Source organism: Echinops telfairi, unplaced genomic scaffold (genome assembly GCF_000313985.2).
Source record: "Echinops telfairi isolate 266 unplaced genomic scaffold, ASM31398v2 ScPeMD7_3533;HRSCAF=4204_1, whole genome shotgun sequence".
NCBI classification, from domain to species: Eukaryota; Metazoa; Chordata; class Mammalia; order Afrosoricida; family Tenrecidae; genus Echinops; species Echinops telfairi.
Window position 1 is genome coordinate 21,794,029 of NW_022107432.1, and position 534 is coordinate 21,794,562.

Consider the following 534-nt stretch of genomic DNA (forward strand, 5'->3'; position numbering starts at 1 on the left):
CGCCTCCATGGGGGAAGGGGATGCAGAGATGCTCCCTGCCACGTTTGCCACTGCGATATTAGTGAAGGGGTTCCCCCACCGCCCCGGGGTGCCCCTCACCAGCCCTGGCACTCAGCCTTCCTTCCTGCCATCAAATTCGTTTTTCCTTTGTTGAATTCCACAGAATAAAAGGAACTCATGCCTTCCTCTTTTGGGGCCCACCTTCCCACTCGCTCCCTAACCCCTGCCGCCATCACTCCCTTTGTATCCCTCCTCATTCCCTAACTCCCCTTCCTGAGGTGGTAAGAAAGCCAAACCTCAGAAGAGGGCAAATGAGTCAAAGGTGGCCCTGAACCCAGGGATGCCGTACCATGCCGCTTGCTGATTAAAAATCTCAAACCAGAGCCCCCCCCACGCACCTCTCTTCCCCTAGGCCGGAAGGCCCTAGCTGATAAAAAACATGTCCAGTCACAGCATATTCAGGACATGGCCCGGAGACTTGAGGGTACAGCATTTCCAAGGTCAGCCCACTGGCTTCAGAGACCTTGCTCCACC